The sequence below is a fragment of the Pinus tabuliformis genome, chromosome 9 (assembly GCF_031772625.1).
Source record: "Pinus tabuliformis cultivar Carrire ecotype Pingquan chromosome 9, CPIR1, whole genome shotgun sequence".
Lineage (NCBI taxonomy): Eukaryota > Viridiplantae > Streptophyta > Pinopsida > Pinales > Pinaceae > Pinus > Pinus tabuliformis.
Window position 1 is genome coordinate 1858522348 of NC_142307.1, and position 23421 is coordinate 1858545768.

A 23421-nucleotide genomic window follows, 5' to 3' on the forward strand; every position below is an offset into this window, starting at 1 on the left:
GAAGATCAATCTTGGCAATCCAATTAGGAGATCGATTAGTAGACCAAGATAGCATCATTTTCTCCAAGAGACTGAGGGTAACAACATTATCTTTCCACATATTTCTCCCAGTGTGTTCTTCGACAAGGAGACCGAGTGATTTGATAGCACCTTTACAAATTCCATTGATTTCTACATAGCGTAGTACCTGCGGTCACTCGTGAAGGATGAATCGATCCTTGGACCTCGCCTTCACTTCATTGTGGTCTCTTTTCTTTGTAAGATACATGGCTTGATGGCCTTCTCATTGTCTTCATTCAGGTACGGAGACAACATTATAATCCTTTCAATCTCCATAGCTTCTGCCTTTGTGCACAAAGGCATATCATGGCTCCTCATTTACAGAACACCCAACTACAAATCCCTCCACTCCACCATCGATAGAACAAGCAAAAAAAATTAGAAACCTTAAAGACCTCCACCCCATCCACCAAGAAATCAAAGACAAAAAAGAAGGATAGATTCGAAACCAGCCTGAAAGAATCTAGTTGGGATCTTTCATTCACCAAGTTCAAGTCTGGGGGTGTAGTGGCCATTGTACTTATTATAGTCTTCGGTTTGTTGAATTATCTATTCGAAGGAAAAGCTGTAGCCAAGCTACCCTTTACCCCGATTCCTTTCATATAGGAAATGCCCATAGAGGCCTCAGTGGAGATGATTCAACAGACTGCGCTATGTTTTTCTTCTATTTCTTGTGCTCTATGAGCATTAGATCTAATTTGTAGAAGTTTCTAGGTTTTTCTCCACCTAGGGGTGCTGCAGGTGTAGGATTGTTCCGAGTGCCTGATACTAAATTGAGTTAAAATAAATGAATGAAGGGTTTCAAATGATTCAGAGAGGTATTCACTGTAACCCGAATGATAGTAAAGCGATAAGGTAAATTTATTTTTGTATTTGGAGTGATAAGTTTCTTTGGATTGAGAAGTAAAAAGTGATTTTTGTACATTTTTGAGAGATAAGGAGTATTTGTAATTTTTTATGTAATGGAGTAATAAGTGATTTTGTGAAGTTCTAAGGATAAGTGAATTTGTTGAAGTCATTATTATAATACAAAGTATTATTTTAATTTGAGAGTGATTGAGTCATTGCACGCAGTTTTTGAAGACAATTTGCTTCCAAATATTGCAAGTGTGACATCCTCATTGAGAAGTTTCCAAGACAAAGTTGTGAAATTAAAGAATGATGTACTCCAGTAATGAATAAAATCATAATTTTTGTGGTGCTTGTGTCCTAGATCCACCAGAAATTGAATAAGGGGATATTAGGTACACCTTTTGTAATGAATGTGTGCACATGACTTGTGTTCTATCAAAACACTCTCTTTGTATTATGCTTAAACAACTACATGCACATAAGCAAGCTTAAGTATAAGAACGCTTTATCAAGATTAAGTACACAAGCAAAAAGAGTCACATCATCAACTTGATAAAATGATCTTCCAAGCAAGCAAATTTCACATTATGTAATCAAAGCAATCAAGTTAACGACGCTACAAAATCAAGCATTTCAACCCAAAATGTCATCAACATCATCAACATTTTTTGTATAACTTGTAGATAAACATTTTTTAAATGAATTGTACGGGTGCATTCTCGGTTGTAACCGATACCCTAATTTGAATTGTTAAGGTGAGTACATTAAGTAAACTAAGTCTTCAACTGAGTCATCAAGATTGAACTTGTCATTTGTCTCTTGGATGCATTTTCGATAGTGTTCGACACCCTCCCTTTTTTAAAATCAGCACATTCAGTGAGTACATTCAAGAAAGCACAAAGTGTCAGTAATCAATTAAACCAGTTCAAGCAAGCCTTCTAGAAAGAAATCATCATCAAACAAGTGTGAATTCCAGTATTCTTTATTCAAGCAAAAAAGCAAGTGAGCATGTCATTCAAACAACCAAGCAAGTTAGCATGTCAAAACCAAGTGTGAAAGTTCAAAGCGCGACATCTACAACAAACGAGCCAGTATGAAGTTGATTGAAGCATTCACAAAGTGTCAGTGAAGCATTCAAACAAAGCGATCATCATCAAGCGAGCGTGAAATCAAGAGTTCAAGAAGCCAAGTTATAAAACTCTAGAAAGTGTTTAAAGCATCAGCAATAAGAAACAGTACAAGCGAGCCTGAATTCAAAGTGAGCAAGCTAACATGGTGACATACATTCAACTGTCCCAAATTCTTAACAATTTGATTTTATCATCAGCTGGCGACATGGTGAACATTAGTAAAACAACTCTTGTTGATATTCCAGTGCATCTTCAACATGCACATGAAATGATTGAGTTCCTTCAACTGGAGTCACAACTACAATGAACTGAGTTTCTAGAGAAGAGTGATGCTTCCAATTCTTTGAACAATAAAAATATAGCTGATGATTCCAAGTCATTGATCCAACCAACTTCAAGTGTCAAAGTGGTCCCTAATCCAGTTCAACTTTCTTCCAAACCAATCATTAAGCCATGGGAAGAAATCCAAAGTAACAAAAATTGATGAGGCTTAGGATATGTCAAAGATGACACCAAATTGCATATCCCAGATTAGTCAAGGCCCATTAAGTTTGTCAGTGCAGGGTTTCTAACACAAATCACATCGGCTAGTTCTGAGAAAGTTGAAGACAAATAGAAATACACACAAATTGAAGTTGCAAACAAATAGAAATACATGCAAACTGAAGTGCTGTCAAACCAAAATGCCTTCATTGTCAAAGAACCAGTCATATGGAAGATCAGTGCTTTGACCTCCATCCTTGTCACCATTGTGGCAAGTCAAACAATTCATCAACACAATGCATCAAACAACAACAATCAACCAGATTGAAGATAAATTATTCATGGATTGATCCCTGGGAATGGTCATCCATGGTTAGAAGATTGTGTAAGTTTTACAATCGAATTCACTCACAGATATTGCAGCCAACAGTAAAAATGAAGATGGTACTCTTGTGTTGTTGAACGAGGGAGTACACCAGTGAAACACTCCTACACCTGAAGGGGGGGAGTTTAGAAATAACTTGAAGAAGATTGTCTCTCCTTTCAGCTGACAAAGGGGGGGAAATGTCAATGAAATTGACAGTGGTTGTCAGACTGAAAGTCTCGACAACATCAACAAAGCAGCCAGTGGGCATTTCATTAGTGAGTGAGCATCAACAAATTCGCTAGTGGGCGATCAACATCAAAGTTAGCAGTGAGAAATTTTCAAACACAACAAAAGCAACAGTGAGTTGTTTTTCAACGTCATCAGCTAGCGGCTGATCATCATCAGCAGATTCGCCAATGGGTGTTCATCAACTTTTGTTAGTGGACAAACAAATACGCCAGTGGGTGTTCATCAAATTTTTTAAGTCGACACAGGATGCTGATTTCAACAGAAGGATAGTTGGATCCTCTTGCAGCTTGGCATGTGATGGCGTTGTAAAGAGACATTCAAAGATGCATCAGACATGCAGCTAACTCATGGTCTCTTCATATTGCAGTTTCTTCAGCATGCAGCTTTGGCGGTTTTTTAGGCAAATGTTTTTTGAGGATCAACTTGAGAACTTGGAAGAGGGTTCATTGTTCTTATTTTGGATTTATCATTGAGGGGAGGAATGTTAGCCTCACTCTCATAATAAAAAATTATAAATCCAAAATTATAATTAAATAAATCAAATCTTGATAATTAGGAGTTAGTTCCTCAAACTAGGGAGTTTAGTTAGGATGAGAGATTCTCTCGAACTATGTTCTCCTAGATTAGTGTTTTGTTGAGAAAATATCTCAGCCAAGTTTGTTCAAGATAGACACACTATCTTGAGACAAGCTTCCTCATGTATTTATATGTATCATAAACATTATTTTAATAATGAGAATGCAAGGAATGTTGTAAGGTTGAGGCCTTTTCCACCATGTCTATTTTTTCTATATTTATGCTATTTATTTTATGAGTGTTTTATTATTAGTGGTTTAGTTTTCTTCATTACCATGATCTCCACTAGAACATTAGGACAAAAAAATCATGGATGCCACCAGATTTCTCCACCTACACTGTGAGGAATTTTCCTATATCCCAGTCTCTCAAGCTTTACTGCAATCCACACCAGATCACTAGGCCCTAAACTGAGACCCACTCTATAAGCTTTAGCACATATTCCATCCTAGGATTACTAGGCTTGATGGAGAGCACCCACCTCTAGGATTTACCATATATGTCACCATTCACTAACCAAGGATTCCTAGGCCCACCGAGGCAACACAAAATTTGGCTTTACCACAACCCACAGTATGATTTAGGGGTTATTATTCCACGTGTTCTAGTATTTGGAGATCCACATCACTGAGCTTCAAATCCATACAAAAATACAACTCAACCAAAACATGAGATCCCCATCACACCATGGCTATCCAAAAATGGAAAGGCTAGGCTGAAAAAATTGTCACACCTCGCAAAACCCATGCCATAACAACAAAGAGCGACATGCAATACCATGCATGCCAAATATGGAGAAGGAAAACATGCATGCAAATTGATACCTACAAGGAATCCTATTATAGATTCTTGATCCTGCTCTTCCTTGCTTGCTCCTTTTTTCCTTTTGCTTTCTTTGCGTTTCTTGATCCAATGCCTAAGTGATAAAAGAAAACTCTAAGTGCCAAAGAGTGAGATAGATAGAGAGAATAATGAGAGAGCTCCAAAACTGAACTGACAAAATGTACCAACTGATCCTAATAATCCTTATTATCAAGTAGGCCTCTATTTTCTTCAATTTACATTATTTTCCTTCATTTTCCTCATCACATGCAACCTGTGACCTTTCAGCGTCCTTTTCTCCTAATTTCCATTTTTTCATAAATAAATGTGCCAAAAATGAAATTTTTGCTTTCCAAATCCTAGCCATTCCCTTTTCCAATTTTGATGAGGTGCTCAAAAATTTTCTCAAAATTCAAAGTTGTTGGATCAGTGTGGAACCTGAATGACTGAGTAGTTCTCATCATTATGAATCTAGCGCAACTTGTTTCGTGCGAAACGAACATCATCTGCTCCCATAATCATGTTTTGTTCACTTTCCAAAACAGGTAAATTTTTGCAAAATGTTACAGCCTAGTCAATAGTTCGTACTGTTGATGTGGCACTGACTGTGCATGTCTACATGGCAGGGTGACTATGAAAATGGTGGGTTTTTCCTCTGGAAAATCGCAGGGTTCCAAGTGACACAATTCGATTAGTCCACGATGGAGAGTTTTCATTGGTGCACAGTGTTTGGTGGTGGCCAATCACATGTTGCCACGTGGTAGGGCTAGGGACCGCCATGTGGTAGCCCGAAGGCCACCAAAATACGTTGAAGGTCCGAGCAGCAGCAGGAAGGGTTGAACCCCCGACCTCTGAGCACACAACGTAGGCTTCCACCAGTGGGGCTATCACATGGGCCTTAACATACAAAGGTTCCAAATTATTATTATGGTAATGTTGTGTGGAAGTTGGGGGAAGGGGCCCAGGGCTTAGCACCAGCGCTGGTCACCATCGGGAGGTATGACCACGGGTGGGAGCCTAGCCCCGTGCCCCCCTCCATTATAACTGTTAATAGTAACCAAACCACGACGAAGGAGTGGGGGCTTGACCAATGGGGGTGGGTCATTGGCCTTAGCCCCGGGCACGTGGCCCCCCATGTGGCCAAAAATTTTGGAATTAAGGCCATGATGGGCTTTTAAACTGCCTGACAAATTCACCCTGAAATCATTGGAAATGGTGCCCGGTTAGCGGAAATCTAGGTTAAATTGTGGGTTTGGTGCCGAAATTTGGGGAGTTTGTAGAGCGAATAGCACCCAAACTTGGGGAGATCATAACTTGATGAGCTTTTGACCAAATTAGGAGTAGAAAGAGCCTAGAAATGCATTTTTGGGCATTCTGGAGCCACTCGAATAGGTTTCAGAGCTATCTGAGCATTTGAAACTAATGTATTCACACTTTTGAGCATAATAGAGAGGGCCAAGCCATTGGAAGTTGGACCAAGGAGACGTGGCCCAGGTGGGGTTAACATCTTCATCATGTGTTGTTGTGATATTGTTTTTGTGATGTTAATTTTTGTTATATGCTATTGTTAAGTCATTTGTTTATGTTAATTTGTACATGCAATTTACATTAAAACACTCAAAAACTCATGTTTAAACTTGAGATTAACCTCATGAACCCTTAAGCACTTTTACATATTCTAAAGAGGAATTTAGCACAAAAAAGCTATTTTTCCCATTCAGATCAAGTTTTGGTATCATAGCTCTTGGTTTTCTTTGTGCAAGGAGGGTTTAACTATTTCCAAGTGAATGTGATGCTTACAAGGTTTAAGCTTAAGAGAGGAGAATGGAAGCTAGTTGAAGGTCCTGATGTTGGGTCAAGGAGAAGGAGTGCAAGGTTTCCACAATCTCCACCACCAGTTCTACCTCAAATTTCACTTGAAGCTCTAGTGAGCATGTCACATGAGGGAGAGCTTGCAAATATGATAGAAGATGAGAAGGTTTTTAGGAAGGCTTTCTTTGACATGACAGAGATGGTGAAAGTCCTCTATGAAGAGAGGAATACTAGACTATAGGGTGAAAGATCCAAGCCTAAAAAAGGAGAAGGTTCTTTAGGAGGAGGAGGTAATGGAAATGGAGGTAAACCTCCACCCTCTCCACCGTCATCTTCATCTTTGTCTTCACAGGCATCTTCACCCTCTTCCACTAGTTAAACCCTTACTCATACTCATCAACATACCTCAAAAGAAACTGGTAAAACACCCCTGTTAAAACATGATGTTAAATTTGAACTGCCCATGTATAGTGGTGAAGTGAATGTAGAGATGCTTGAAAATTGGGTTTGTCAGTTGGAAGTCTATTGCAAAATTCAAAACCTTCAATATGATGACATAAATATTCAACTAGCTTCCTTGAGACTACAGGGTGCAACACTAGTATGGTGGGAAGCCAAGACACAAGAAGAGATAAATAAAATGGTAAGATGTTAATTTCTTGGTCTGATTTCATTGCTGCAATTAAAAGATAGTTTTACCCTTTAGCATATATGTAGAAAACCATCATGAATTGGCAGAACTTTAGACAACTTAAAGGTCAAAATTTGAAAGATTACACCCAAGAATTTAGAAGAAGGTCTCTAATGTTAGGTGTAGATTTGCAACCACAAGACACGTTGCTGAAGTATATAGGGGGTTTACAGAGTTACCTTACGCACACTATCCGTATGTTTAATCTGAATAATCTAGATGAGATTTGTGTGCAAGCCACTCATCTTGAGGCAAGAGGGAAAAATATTCTAGAAGAGGGTAGTAAAAAACTATTTAAAGGTAAAGGAAAATAAAAGGGGTTCAAAGGGAAAGGAAAGAAAAATGCATCCATTAAGAAGGAGAGAGAATAACATGCAAGCATTATTCCAAAGAGGGTGACGATGAAGCTCATTGTTGGAAGCTTCATCTTGAGATGAAACCAAAGAAATTCAACAACAAGGGAAAATGAAAGACAATTGCAGCCACTCAACAGGATTTGGTATCCAATTCGGGTGATGAAACTAGAATTACATCCATGGGTACGAAAGGAAAAGAATCCATTACTAGCACTAGTACTTCAAATTTACAGAATGAAACTCCAAATGAAAAGAAGAGAATCAAAGTTTTTCACATAAGGGTAATCTCAAAACATAGCAAAATTGATACTCTTTTTTGTAGTGGCTCTCAAGCCAATCTCATCTCTAAAAACATTGTCAAAAGTTTAAACTTGGAAACCATTCCACATCACAAGCCATATCCATTAGGATGGGTGTGTGACAATGCACAATTGCAAGTAACTAGAAAGCATAGACTGAAATTTTCCATTACTGCAAATTTCATAGATGAAGTGGAACTTGATGTTGTGCCATTAGACATATGTGGTATAGTTTTCGGCAACCTGTATCTCTATGATAGAAAATCTGTCTTCCATAGACATGAAAATAGATACCATTTGTTCAAAGATGGAGTAGAATACATTGTAAGACCCCATAGCAAGAAACTAAATCTTTCACTTGTTAATGTTGGCATTATGATACAAGTGTTGTCCTTGATGGAAACTCACTCACAGGTCAGTTCAGATTTGATAAAAGGAAACTCACAGTGTAACAGATCAATTCAAAGGTAACAAGGCATTGGTACAGTAGAACAGGAAGTTGGAACAAAGTTCTACTAATTAGAATCAAGAAGTTTAAGGAAAATGATGTTTTCAGATAGTTTAAGTTGTATACGCAGGTTCACCTTATCCAAGAAGTGTATACACGCTAGTTCACATAAAAAAAAGGGCGTATATGTATGCACGCATTTTCACGAAAGGAAAAGTGTGTATCGGATGGAAAATCAAGGAAATACAATATTAAAGAATACGAAAGGGAAATACCATGGTATTAGCCCACAATATTGAGCAGACTAATTCTTATTTGATCTTGTCTAAGAACACCACAAATTCTAAGCGTTGTTTTGGTCCGAGGTATCGAGAAAGGCTAAAAATATATAAGGAGGAGAAGATCAAAGGGCTAAGTGTACAAGTAATGAATATCTTATGAAGTGTTACATCAAAAGAAAATATGCATGTTATGGGTTTCTGATGCTTTGCTTGACGTGGACTAAGTATGCACATGAGTGTTTTGATGATGGATAAGATCTAATGATGGATCAGGATCATAATGACTTATCATTATGTGATCTGATAATTGACAGGCTAGATTTGAATGCTAATGAATTCTTTATCCTTTATATGTCATGATCTGGGTATGTCTGAAGTCTAGAATGGCTGCGAAGTTATAAGTAAGTGATTGTAGATGTATACTTTGGTTCGCCTTGGTGAAGGCATGTATACAGGCTGGTTCGACATTTCTAAGTAGTGTATGCAAAAGAAAATCTTGTTGTTCAGAGATGACTAATCTATTTTATCAGTGTTGTTGTTTTACTGTTGTTTGTCAATGATGTCTTCATTAGATCTGAAAGTAAAATTGATTGTATAAGGAGATTGAGTTTGGTTGATTTATTGATTGAGTAAGAAGGGTGATTCTTGCTACTATCTAATTAGAACTCCGTAAATTGACAATAGATCTTCAGAATGTCACTGATTGTTACAGTTTGTGGTTCAAAGGTTTTTATGGATTAATAATTTTGGAGGTATACACTGGTTTTGTTAAAAGAAGTAGCGTATACACGCAGGTTGGCTTCATTGAAGTAGCGTATACATTTTGACACATGATTTTTGAGGTTATAGTTGGTTCTGGTTGTTGATGCAGTGTTCTGGGTTTAGATCTATGTACTGGTTACAGTGATCTATCTGCTCTAGTTGATTGGTTGAATTTTGATTAAGGTTTGAATGAATGGTTGATTCAGTTGTGACAGAGGTTCAATGATTGTTTGATTCAGTGTGTCAGAGGTTTCAGTGATTGATTGATTCAGTTATGGTTGATTCAAAGATTGATGATTGGGTTTCAGTTATATCAGAGATTGATGATTGAGTTTCAGTGATTGGTTGATGTAGAAGTATTTGATGGTTGTATTATAGTGATGATTGATTTTGCGCATCAATGTTACTGATGGGTCCAATGTGAAAATTTTATGAAATGTGGCCTTCATATTGTGTTTTTGTGTACTAGGAGTATCCAATATGAAAATTTATGAAACTTGGTCCCTGGAGGATACTGAGGGTTGGAGCCTTCAGTGAGGAAGTCAAAGCTTCCTGCCAGTAGTGGTTTGTGATTAGTTCAGGGGGTTGGAGCTCCCTTCCAGTAATAGCTGGAGAACGAGTGAGGGTTGGAGCCTTCTATAGGCCAACGCCTACATAGTAGTAAACATATAAGTTAGTACAAGAGCTAGCGGGTTGTATCTCCATTCCAGTAGAATTTGGAGAATGAAAGAAAGTTGTAGCCTTCTCGAGGTGGGTGCCTGTGTACTAGTACAAGTCTGCACTAGTACAAGATTGTAAAGAGATTATTATTTATATTAAAAGAAGAGAGAGACAACAGTAGTAGGTTGTTTTTCTCCCACATTGGGTTTCCACCTTAAATCTTGGTGTTCATGTGTGTTGCTTATATGTGATGGTTTATTCTATTATTACTGCACATGGTTACTGTTTAATGTTTAATAAAGTACAGATGCACTGATTAAAGATCACCATATGATGAACTAAATGAATCATAAGTTCACTAGATATACGCTGGTTTCCTTAAGAACAGTTGCGTGCATACACAAGCTCCCTTCATTGAAGTAGCGTATATAAATCTGATTATGAAAATAAAAAAGTTATTAATTTGTAAATACTGATTCACCCCCCCTTCTCATTATTATTTCCAAAAATTGGTATCAGAGCATTTCCTTTGGAAGAAGCTTGATTGCTTGAAGGAGATCCGTAGTAACATTGGGAAAGAAGAAAAAGAAGAAAGCACCTCAAAAGAAGAAGACATCTAAAAGGAACTGTGACAGTGGGAGAGACGATTTGCCATTATGTGGAAGCAATTCTTCAAATTCGGAATCAACTTAGAATTAAGATGAAAAAGAAAAAGAATTCTCATGTACGAATTTGTTGTCCTCTGGTGATACATTTCTCTGTTCATTTGAAGATAATGAATGTGATAGTGAAACAACTGAATTTTCTCTTATGGGTGAAAGAGAAAGAAATCAAATAGAGGAGGAATTTAAAAAGCTCACAGACACAATTAGAGATCAAAAAGATTTAATTGACAAAAGGGAATGTACCTACAAAGAAGATCTTACCAGGTTAAACGCTCACTTGGAGGAAGGAAACAAAGTAAGGAAGTAGTACAAGGAAAAGGAATATCAATGTCAAAGGCTGCAGGATGAAGTGACATCATTGAGAAATGTGTTGGGTGTGGAACCTCATTATCTTCTTTATTCAGAGGTATCACCGTATTGGACCCCAGTTCGTAATGTGGCGACAACGCCACTCGTAATATTTGTGTTGCAAGGGGGGTCTAGGGGGGGTGGCTGCGATCCTTGGGAGGTCGCCCCTGGCGGGGGATCGGGGGCAACACCCCCGAAGCTAAAAATAGATTTAAAAATGACTTGTAAAATGTTGTAACTTTGTAGTCAATCTGGGTCATTCATTAGGCGGAGATCTGACGGTAGAAGTTATGTTTAATTTAGGTTTTTTCCCCTAGAAGGAAACCCCTCGCTATATAAGAGGGAATTGTATTACGTCTATGTATATATGTATTCTGAGTGAGGAAGAGAGAGGAGATTGTGTGAGAGTGAAGAGGGAATTACAACAGATTTGTTGTAGGTTGTATCTCTTCAGTTTGTTGGATAATATAAAAGGAAGGACTACCTGTTTCTCCATGGACTTAGCCCAAATTAGGTGAACCACATATATTTGTGTCTCTCTTGTTTTATGTGTTTTCTATGTTTATATTTTTGCAATATATTTTATGTGTTCCATTTCTTTATAATATATCATTTTCTAACAACTAGTATTAGAGCCGAAGGTCTATTTGGGTGATAAACTCACAGGAGAGAAGGTTTCCTAGTTGGACTGGGAGCAATGGCGGAAGATGGTAGGTATAGAGTCAAAAACTTTACGCCCAAAACTACCAGCTATGGAAGATGCATATGGAACCTTATTTGTATTAGAAAGGTCTGTACCTACCATTGAGCAGAAAGACAATGAAGCCGGCGAGTATGACAAACACAAAATGGGATATTCTCGATAGAAAGGCACTTGGAATAATACAACTATGCCTATCGGCTTTGGTAGCCTTTAATATTTCAAAGGAAAATGCTACAGAGGTTTTAATGTCGGCATTGGCCAAACTATATGAAAAACCCTCAACCTTGGTGGCCAGGGTGCAAGCGTGATTGATAAACGCTCAAATCCTGTAACAATCTCCTCTAATTCTGGCGGAATTCCTTCTTCCTTATCAGATGGAGTATCAGTCATCTATTTAAGAACTCACTGTTTTATGAACCTTTCCTTTATAACCGCAATAACTAGTCCTTTTCATTAATCACACAAACCTTCATTATCGCGCAGATATCATGCCCAAATGGTAACCGGGCACAATTTCATATTAGTGGGGAATAACACTACCACGTATCAAACTTCGGCAATCACAATAGATCGTGCTTCTACCTTTGAACTTCTCCAATGCTATAATAACCAATGATGCAATATATCATAGTCATCATTTATCCCATAGTCACAATTGCAACTTCCATATGCCAGAACTCCTCTTTTCAAGCGATGCGATGACACTTAAACCCCGCCGATCCAACGGTTGCAGTTAATCGCGATCTGATGGTTGCGATTAAATCGCACATCGACCCATCGCCATATTTCAAGTCGCAATTCCACAAGCCAGGCTCCTTCTGCTTCAAACCTCCGATCTGATATTGCCTTACGGACTGGATAAGGTTATAGGCCACCGTTGATAGAATTTCAGGTCTGAATTTTGGATCCGGTTCTGTGTTTTGTGACGATTTCCAATAGAAACTGGATTTATGCTTGCCGGACTTAATCAGTGTATAAATTGAAAACACAGGCCAAGCCGATATCAATTAACCTTAAATCTCTATTTGTGGACTTCCATTAATGCATTGGATGAAAACTAGGCCAATCGCACTGTTAACAAAGACTTACGGAAACAAAAATGTGAAATATGCCAGGTCTGACAAAACTCTAAAATTTAAAGACAAACTGTATTTAAATGATGCATAGGAATATTTTGGAGGTTGCAGTCCCTTTGGGATTGACCAATACACAGAGATATATTTCTTCTTTCCTTAATCAAAACAATACAAATCTAATCAGTCAAAATCCTCATTTCATCATTCGAAACTTACATTAATACACTCCACTCTAACTATCAGATCCTTAAACACTGGATCGAATCTGCCTATTTTAGAAAAAAATCAAATTTGAGCAATTTCCTCCTCAAAGCTCTCAACTAAATCAAAACTATTATAATTAAATTACAGAATCATTCAATCCTAAATTCTAGCTCAAAATCCTATCTAGAAAGCTGGTGAATTGATGGCTAAAGGATCCCACTCCTTTGCTTGTAGTTTGTTTTTGTATTTTTGGAATAAGTTTGAAGACTTTTTCCTCCAAGCCTCATGCTCCCGCATCAAACTCTTGAGGACAAAATTCTTCATGGGCTTCTGTCCATGAGCTCTTCTACAGAACTGCCCAAATTTTGTAGCATGGCATCTATCATCCAGGTAGCTTCAGCAGTTGGTTGTTCCTTCCATTTAACCAAATATTGAAAGTACTCCTATCCTCTCTTGTTCCAATTTCTTTCCTATAGGTAATTGTTTTGCCCAATCATCCTCTTGTTCCTCTTGATCCTCTGTTGTGTCTTCTGCATGTTCCTTTTCATACTTGTATAAGTCAACAACATTATATATTGGAGATATTTCAATATCAGGGGGTAATTCAATTTCATATGCATTTGCAGAAAATTTTCTCAAGAATTTACATGGCCCAATTTTCTTAAACTTCAATTTTTTATACTCCCTTTTTGGAAATCTTTCCTTCCTCAGGTGTGCTAAAACCAAGTCCCCAACTTCAAAATTAATTTATCTTCTCTTCAAATCCGCTTTGCCCTTGTATTTGATGTTGTTGCCCTATAGTTGTTGCTTTACCTGCTCATGTATTGCTTGAACTTCTGTAGCAAAATCTTCTCCTTTGGCACTTCTCCTCTCAGCTTGTCCCAAATTTCTCAACTCAGTCACTCCTCTTGGGTGCATTCCATAATTTATATGGAACGGACTCTACCCTATACTCCTGTTAGGAGAATCATTATACACATATTTTTCCTGTGCCAACATTTGATCCCGCTATTTTGGATGGTCACCTGCAATACTTCTCAAAAGATTACCTAAGCTTCTATTCACAACTTCAATTTTTCCATCTCCCTAAGGATGATAAGCAGAACTGAAACTCAATTTGGTTCCAAGTTTCTTCCATAATTTCCTCCAGAAAGGTCCGAAAAATCTAATGTCTCTATCTGAAACAATGTTCTTAGGCAAGCCATTTAATATTACAATCTCCTTAAAAAATAGATTAGCAATATCAGTAGCATCACCGGTTTTATAACATGGAATAAAATGTGCCATTTTTGAAAATCTATCAACTACTACATAAATTGAATCATTTACTTTGAGTTTTTGGTAAACCCAAAACAAAATCCATACTTACCATATCCCAAGGCCTATCTGGAATTGGTAATGGAACATACAAACCTGTGCTTTAGCTTCTTCCCTTTGCAAATTGACACACTTTGCAACAAGAATAAAACCTGCTCAACTATTCATAAGTATTTTCTGCACCTAAATGCCCTCCAAGTCCTCCACTATGTTTTTCCTTGATCAAATTCTCCCTCATGGAACAACTTGGTATGCACAGTTGATTCCTTTTAAACAACAGTCCCTCTTGTAGGAAATAATCCAGCCACTTGCTTCTGTCTAACAAAACAGGATTCTTACAAGCTTCAAATGCCTCTTTAAAATCTAGATCTTTCTCATATAACTCTTTAAGAAAATCAAAACCCAACACTTGAAATTGACTTTCTTGAGTTAAAAAGCTTTTTCTACTTAAGGCATCTGCTACTTTGTTTGACTGACCAATTATATGTTTTAATACAAAATTAAAACTTTGCAGGTATTCTACCCATTTTGCATGCTTTTTCTTAAGCTTTGGTTGCTGCATAATGTACTGTAATGCATGGTTATCGGAATATAGTATGAAATCTTTGGACATCAAGTAATGTCTCCACTTCTTCAAAGACTGTACTACTGCATACAACTCTTTGTCATAAGAATAATATTTCTTCTTTGTCTCATTTAGCTTTTCACTAAAATAAGCTACAAGCCTATCCTCTTGACTCAAAATAGCTCCAATGGCTTCTCCACTAGCATCACACTTCACTTGAAAAGGTTTATTAAAATCAGGAAAAATTAAAATAGGTTTCTCAGTAATCTTTCTTTTCAACAGCTGGAAGTTCTTTTCTGCTTCAGCAGTCCATCTAAATGGTTGTCTGTCTTTCTTTATTGTGTCAATAATTGGCGCATTAATCTTACTAAAGTTTCTTATGAATTTCCTGTAGAAACTAGCAAGACCATGAAAGCTTCTTACCTTAAAGACACTCTTTGGCGAAGGCCACTCCATGATAGCCTTGATCTTCTCTGGATCCATTTTTAATCCTTCAACGGAAACAACAAAACCCAAATACACCAACTCCTCCTTCGTGAACGAAAATTTCTTTAAATTTAATGGTAACTTCTCTTGTTGTAGCCTCTGTAAGACATAATGCAGATATCTCACATGCTCCTCCTCGGATCTGCTGTGTACTAATATATCTTCCAGATAGACTATTACAAACTTACCAATAAATTCCTTTAAAACTTCATTCATAAGTCTCATAAACGTACTAGGTGCATTTGACAATCCAAAAGACATTACCATCCACGCAAATAATCCTTCATTGGTTTTGAAAGCAGTTTTCCACTCATCTCCCTCTCTAATTCTGATTTGATTATAGCCACTTTTTAAATATAACTTTGTAAAATATCTAGCTCCACTCAAAAAATCCATCAAATCTTCAATTCTAGGTAAATGAAATATGTACCTGATTTTTATCTTATTGAGTGCTCTCGAACCAGTGCACATTCTCTAGCCTCCATCTTTCATTGGGCTCGACACTGTTGGCACTGCGCAAGGACTCAAGCACTCTCTAACCAGTCCCTTGTCTAGCAATTCTTGAACATATTTCCTGATCTCTTCATTCTCTATGGGAGTCATCCTGTAAGCTGCTTTATTAGGTAGATTTTCTCCTGGAATCAAATCTATGTGATGACTGATTTTTCTAATGGGTGGTAACTCATCAGGCAAATCATCTACAATGATATCATAGTATTTATCCAGCATCTCTTGAATTTCAATTGGTAAATCAGAAACTTTTGTGGAAGTAATTATTACCTTGGGTTTGCAAACCAATGCATAACTTACCTCATCTTCCTCCATCTACTGTAAGTACTCCTTTCCACTCAGCAAAAGGGTTTTTGAATCAGGTTTCTTTGATGTATCCTCTTCCTCTAGTGGCAACAATGTATGATTGACACCATCTTTGTTGAATTTGTATGTATTCTTCTTTCCATCGTGCATAGCTACCCTGTCATACTGCCATGGTCTACCCAACAGTATATGACACACATCCACAGTGATCACATCGCACAGGATTTTGTCTTTATATTTTCCCAACTGCAACTCTACTTCACATTGTTCCTTCACTATCAACTGATGTCCCTTTTGAAGCCATGAAACCTTATAAGGTGTGGATGTTTCTTTGTTTTCAACTTCAACTTCTCCACCACTTCTGTGAAGATCAAGTTGTCTATACTACCACCATCTATTATCATCTAACAACACTTCCCTTGAACTTTGCACACAGTCCTGAACAAGGTTTTCCTTTGTGCTGGTTCAACAATTTCCTTAGCTCGTTTCAACAAAACTTTGCTGACTACCAAAGATTCCCCTTTCTCTGGTAAATTCACTTCATAAATTACCTTTGTTGCTTCCTCTTCAGTTTTTGCAACAATTGCATTCCTATGATTCATTCCCACATTTTATGGGCACTCATAGGCTCTATGTCCTAGTTTGTTACATTTGTAACATCTTACGTCTTCCTCTTCCTCTGCCTCTTATTCCTCTAGAAAAACTCCCTCTACCACTTGCATCACCTCCTGTGGATGCATGCTGACTTGAGCTGCTACTAGCTACATCTCCAGGTGCTGTAGATATTCCTCTACCATCTTGTCTTCCCCTTCCTTGGAAAGTACCTCTATTTTTGGTAGACTGCTTCCTCAAGAGTTTTTCTTCAACCTTCAGTACCATTTGATAAGCCTCTTCTACTGTTTTAGGAGACAGTACACTTATCTCATCTTGAATGTCCATTCTAAGACCATTCACGTATCTTGCAACCTTCTCATCTATATCTTGAATCTACCCTGCTCTTATGCTTACTTTATAGAATTCCTCTGTGTATTGTTTTACTGTCATAGACCTCTGTCTAAGATTATGCATCTGTCTAAATAATGTTTGCTGATAGTCACTTGGTAGAAACTTACCTCTCATTTTTTCTAGCATCCTGCTCCAATTCTTAATCGGCTGTTCACCAAGTCCTCTCCTTTCTGCCTGTACTCCATCCCACCAAAGTGCTGCATGTCCTTTCAGTTTCATGACATCAAACTTTACCTTTTTGCCTTCATCTGCTTCTTCATAATCAAAGAATTTCTCCATATCACTTATCCAATCAATCAATTCCTCAGGGCTTAAGCTTCCTATGTAGATCGAGACTTCTAGTCTAGGCTTGGATGTTGATCTCAATACAAACTTAAAAAATCTCATTTAAGGAGTCACCTCTGCAGGTTCTTCATCTTCTGTAGCCCCAGCTTCAGGTTCACTGACATCTCGAGCATCTGCATCTCTTCCCATCTCCACAGCTTCCAATCTGGCTTGCATTTGTTGCACAACTTCTAACACTTCAACATTTGCAATTGGTTTTCCTCTTCTTCAACCATCACCTCTTCCTCTAACTCTGAAAGCCATGTTAGATTTCTTCTTCTGCTCCTTGAGATCTTACTCAATGTCAATAATCTGCTCTGATACCACAAATGGTGGCCGGGGTGCAGGCGTGATTGATAAATGCTCAAATCCTGTAACAATCTCCTCTAATTCTGGCGGAATTCCTTCTTCCTTATCGGACGGAGTATCAGTCATCTATTTAAGAACTGACTATTTTATGAACCTTTCCTTTATAACTGCAATAACCAGTCCTTTTCATTAATCACAGAAACCTTTGTTATTGCGCAGATATCATGCCCAAATGGTAACCGAACACAATTTCATAACAGTGGGGAACAACACTATCGATGTATCACACTTCGGCAATCACAATAGACCGAGCTTCCACCTTTGAACTTCTCCGATGTGTTAATAACCAATGATGCAATATATCGTAGTGATCACTTATCGCATAGTTGCAATCACAACTTCCATATGCTGAAACTCCTCTTTTTAAGTGATGTGATGACACTTAAACCCACCGATCCAACACTTGCAGTTAATCGCGATCCGACAGTTGTGATTAAATGGCACATCGGCCCATCACCATATCGCAAGTCACAATCCAGGCTCCTTCCACTTCAAACCTTCGATCTTGCCTAATGGACTTGATAAGGTTATAGGTCACTCTTTATAGAATTTCAGGTCCAGATTTTGGATCCGGTTCTGTGTTATGCGACGATTTCCAATAGAAACTAGATTTATGCTTACGAGACTTAATCCGTGTATAAATTGAAAACATAGGCCAATGCCGATATCAATTAACATTAAATCTCTGTTTGCGGACTTCCATTAATGCATTGGATGAAAACCAGGCCAAGCACGCTGTTAACAAAGACTTATGGAAAATAATGCAAAATATGCCAGGTCTGACAAAACTTTGAAATTTGAAGAGAAACTGTATTTAAACGATGCATAGGAATATTTCGAAGGTCGCAGTCCCTCCAGGATTGACCAATACACAGAGACATATTTCTTCTTTTCTTAATCAAAACAATACAAATCCAATCGGTCAAAATCCCTGTTTCATCATTCGAAACTTACATTAATAAACTCCACTCTAACTATCAGATCGTTAAACACTGGATCGAATCTACGTATTTTAGACAAAAATCAAATCTGAGCAATTTCCTCCTCAAAGTTTTCAACTAAATCAAAACTATTCTAATTAATTACATAATCATTCAATCCTAAATTCTAGCTCAAAATCCTATGTAGAAAGTTGGCAAATTGATGGCTAAAGGATCCCACTCCTTTGCATGTAGATTTTTTTTGTATTTTTGGAATAAGTTTGAAGACTTTTTCCTCCAAACCTCATGCTCTTGCATCAAGCCTCATAATAAGGTATTTATTATGAAGCATTTATTTAATATGAAGATGTCAGAAGGTGGATTTGTTGCTGAGCATTTAAATGAATTTAATACAATTACCAGTCAGTTAAGTTCTATAGGGGTAACTTTTGATGATGAAGTTAGGGCTCTGTTATTTCTGTGCTCATTACTAGAAAGTTGGAATGGTTTTGTTATGGCCATTAGTAACTTTGTCTTTGGATCTAGTACTTTAAAGTTTGATGATGTTGTCAGTGCAATCCTGAGCGAGGAAATGCGAAGGAAAAGCTCCGATGAGACATCAGGTAATGCTTTGACTGTAGAGACTAGGGGAAGAAAAATGAAGAGAGGAAAGAGCCTAGGATATCACAGTAAGCCAAGGAGAGGAAGATCCAAGTGATAGTGTGCTGTAATGTGGGAAGAAAGGACACTTGAAGAAAGACTGCAAGTCTTGGAAGGGAAAAGAAGGAGACATGTAGCAAGGAAATAGTCATGAAGAGAATGTGACAGGTGATGTGTTGCAAGATGCTTTGATTCTTTCATTAGAAAATATTATTGATGCCTGGGTGGTAGATTCAGGGGCCTCATTCCATGCCACACCTGAAAGGAAACATTTTCATGATTATGTTCAAGGAGATTTTGAATAGGTTTGATTGGGTGATGATAAACAATGTGAAATCATTGGAATGGGTACAGTTTTCATAAAACAACAGAATGGAAATCAATGTCTATTGAAAGAGCTAAGGCATGTTCCAGATTTGAAGAAAAATACGATTTCAACAAGGTAGTTGGGAGCTAAAGGTTGTGCAACAAATTTTAAAGATAAAACTTGGAAGGTCACTAAAGGAGCCCTGGTAATAGCGAAAGGAGAAAATGTTGGTATGTTGTATTTATGCAATGGTATTTCTAATTTTGTTAATTCTTTAACCTCTACAGGAGCTGATATGACATTTGTGGCGTCATAGGCTTGGGCACATGAGTGAGAAGGGGATGCAAATTCTTCACTCAAGAAATTTGTTGCTAGGTTTCAAGCATGTTTATTTAAAGTTTTGTGAGGATTGTGTTTATGGAAAACAGAAGAGAGTCAGATTCCTCAGAGTTGGGAAAGGAAAGAAGAGCCAAAAATTAGATCTTGTGCATACAGATGTATGGGGACCTACTCAGTTATCGTCTCTCGGTGGCTCTCATTATTACGTTACTTTTATTGATGATGCAACTAGAAATACCTAGATTTATTGTATTTGAAATAAATCTGATATATTTGATACTTTCAAGAAATTGAAAGATTTGGTTGAAAATGAGACAGGAAAAAGGTTGAAGTGTCTTAGATTAGACAATGGAGGTGAATATTGTAGCAAAGATTTTGATAGGTGATGTTCATAGAATGGAATTCGCAGAGAGAAGACAGTTCCAAGAACACCACAAGAAAATGGTGTGTTAGAAAGGATGAACAGGACAATCATGGAGTGTGCAAGGTGCATGAGATTGCATGCAGTATTGCCTTTACAATTTTGGGCAGATGTATATACTGTTGTTTATCTAATAAACAAAGGGCCTTCAAGTTCCTTGGATGTTGGTATTCCAGAGGAGGCATGGACAGGTAAAAAGGTAAACTACTCATTTTTAAAGACTTTTGGTTGTGAAGCCTTTGTCCACATTAATAAAGAAAATAGAACAAAGCTTGAGGAAAAATCAAAGAAATGCACCTTTATTGGATATGGTGTTAATGATTTAGGTTATTGCTTTTATGATTATGAAAAACAAAAAAAAATTAGGAGCAGAGATGTCATATTCAATGAAAAGGTTTTGTATAAGGATCAACTGAATGAAAAGAAATAGGAAAAAGAAAACAAAGAATACACAGTGCTTGATGAGATCACAGAAAAAGTGAAGGTACCTGAAAATTATAATGATCAACATTAAGAACAAATACAATAACCATAACATCAACAAGCGCCTCAAACACCTGAAAGTGGTGTTAGAAGATCTACCAGATAAGTAGATGCCCTAATCGATACTCTCCTTCATTATATTATGTATTGTTGACTGATTCTGGTGAACCAGAATGTTATGAAGAAGTAGTGCAGGTAGAAACTAGGAAGAAGTGGTTGCAAGCCATGAAAGAAGAGATGGAATCCTTAGCACATAACCAGACTTGGGACATAGTTGGGTTGCTTGAAGGTAAAACATCATTGCAGAATAAATGGGTTTACAGGTTGAAGGAAGAAGATGGAGGTAGAAAAAGGTATAAAGCTAGACTTGTGGTGAAGGGGTTTGCACAGAAAAAGGGTATAGAAATTGATGAGGTATTTTCTCCTATTGTTAAAATGACTTCAATCAGAACTATTTTAAGTCTAGTAGCAGCTGAAGATTTGCATCTTGAGCAGTTAGATGTAAAGATAGCCTTTTTGCATGGGGATTTGGAGGAAGAGATATATATGCAGTAGCCACAAGGATATGAGGTAAACCAGAAGGAGAAACTAGTGTGTAGGTTGAAGAAGAGCTTGTATGTCTTAAAACAGGCTCCAAGGCAGTGGTATTTAAAAGTTGACAGGTTTATGTCTGAAGAAGGTTATACTAGATGTCACTCTGATCATTGTGTTTATCTCAAAAGACAAAATGATGGAAACTATACTATATTGTTATTGTATGTAGATGAGATGCTTGTTGCAGGTTCTAACATGCAGGAAATAAATGTTCTCAAAAGAAAATTGGCAAACTCATTTGCAATGAAGGATTTGGGTGTTGCAAAACAAATCCTTGGTATGAGAATAACTAGAGATAGGAAGAATTGCAAATTAACATTTTCTCAGAGTGAGTACATACAAAAGGTGTTGAAAAGGTTTAATATGCAGAATGCAAAACCAGTTAGTATACCTTTGGATATCCATTTCAAACTAAGGAAATGTCTCCCAAGGCTCAGGAAGAAATGGATTATATGTCTAAAGTTCCATATGCATCATCAGATGGAAGCTTAATGTATGCAGTGGTCTACACACGACCTGATATTGCACATGAAGTGGGAGTTGTAAGCGGGTACATGAATAATCCATGAAAAGAACATTGGATGGTGGTGAAGTGGATTCTCAGGTATTTGAGAGGTACCACAAATCAAGCATTATGATTTGGTGGTTCAAACATTGCTCTATAGGGATATGTTGATGCAGATATGGCGGGTGATAGAGATAACATGAGGAGCACAACAGGGTATGTGTTTACCTTAGGTGGAACACCTGTTAGTTGGGTTTCAAAACTGCAAAGTGTTGTTGCACTCTCAACAACGGAAAGAGAGTATGTTGCTGCTATAGAGGCTAGTAAAGAAATGATTTGGTTACAAAGGTTTTTGGATGAATTGGGTAAGAAATAGGAGTTGGGCAGGTTATACAATGACAACGAGAGTACCATACATCTTGCAAAGAACTTTGTATTTCATTCCAAGACTAAACATATACCGCTCAAGTACCATTTCATACGATGAGTATTGGAAGATGGATAGTTGAAGCTGGAAAAGATACACACTAGCCAGAATCCTGCAGATATGTTAACAAAAGTTGTAACTAGGGAGAAACTAAGATTATGATTAGTTTGAATTGGTCTTCAAGCATGATGAAGAAGATGAGAAACAGCCAGGTCCAAACTAGAGTCATTATCTAGCAAAGGAAGCAATGGTGGAGTTGCTATAATTAGTCTCCAAGTGGGAGATTGTTGCGTGTGGAGCCTGATTATCTTCTTTATTCAGAGGTATCACCGCATTAGACCTCAGTTCGTAATGTGGCAGCAATGCTACCCATAATATTTGCGTTGCAAGGGGGGTCCGGGGGGGGGGGGGGGTTGCGATCCCCCCCCGGCAAGGGATCAGGGCAGCACCCCCGAAGCTAAAAATAGATGTAAAATTGCCTTGTAAAATGTTGTAATTTTGTAGTCAATTTAGGTTGTTCATTAGCTGGAGATATGATGGTAGAAGTTATGTTTAATTTAGGGTTTTTTCCCTAGAATGCAACCCCTTGCTATATATGAGGGAATTTTATTGCATCTATGTATATTTGTATTTTGACTGAGAAAGGGAGAGGAGATTGTGTAAGAGCGAAGAGGGAATTACAACGGATTTGCTGTAGGTTTTATCTCTTCAGCTTTCTGGATAATATAAAAGGAAGGACTAATTGTTTCTCCATGGATGTAGCCCAAATTGGGTGAACCACGTATATCTGTGTCTCTCTTGTTTTATGTGTTTTCTGTGTTTATATTTCTGCAATATATTTTATGTCTTCCATTGCTCTGTAATATATAATTTTCTAACAAAATGAAGTAAATGAAAAGGATACAAAAATCAAGAAACTTATAGAAAGATGTAGTTACTAAAAAAGTCTTGAAGCTGAGATGGTCTCTCTAAAAGAAGATCTTGACAATTCAACTAAGCAGAATGAATAACTACTGCAAGTAGATGAAGAACAAGAAAA

At 37.5% G+C, this 23421-nt stretch overlaps 1 pseudogene; it reads left to right on the forward strand.

The window, feature by feature from the left end:
• The first annotated feature begins 274 nt into the window (after positions 1-274).
• On the forward strand, positions 275-842 carry LOC149156284 (uncharacterized; annotated as a pseudogene).
• The last annotated feature ends 22579 nt before the right edge of the window (positions 843-23421 follow it).